Consider the following 444-nt stretch of genomic DNA (forward strand, 5'->3'; position numbering starts at 1 on the left):
TTATTTTTATATTTACTTTTATTTAGACAGGTCTCATATACAAGAGAGACCTGCAAAACTAAAGGAACCAGTAAGAATGCACAGTGCATGCCACAATGTTCTCTGAACTGATTTTAAAATGACGGACGAACGCACATTATTTTTCCACAACAACAAACAAGACCTTTGTGCAAAATCAAGCACCAATGATATTATTTACCATACTTCCAATCAAATGTCTTCAAAATAAAAGCGTAATTTTGATAAGAGTAAAAGAAACTAGAGAGCAGCTTGTGCTGTGATTATATGTCATATTGACCTGCCATACTCTAGAAACCCGTCAGTAGTTCGCTGGTCGCAGCGCTGTCGGCCTCTGACTGACGTCCTCTCTGACGTCTCGTCCCCCGTGGAGGAAATCTGACGCTGCAGGTGGCGCACGTGGTCTGTTGTTTACTTCTTCCAGGA

Source organism: Fundulus heteroclitus, chromosome 10 (assembly GCF_011125445.2).
Source record: "Fundulus heteroclitus isolate FHET01 chromosome 10, MU-UCD_Fhet_4.1, whole genome shotgun sequence".
NCBI lineage: Eukaryota > Metazoa > Chordata > Actinopteri > Cyprinodontiformes > Fundulidae > Fundulus > Fundulus heteroclitus.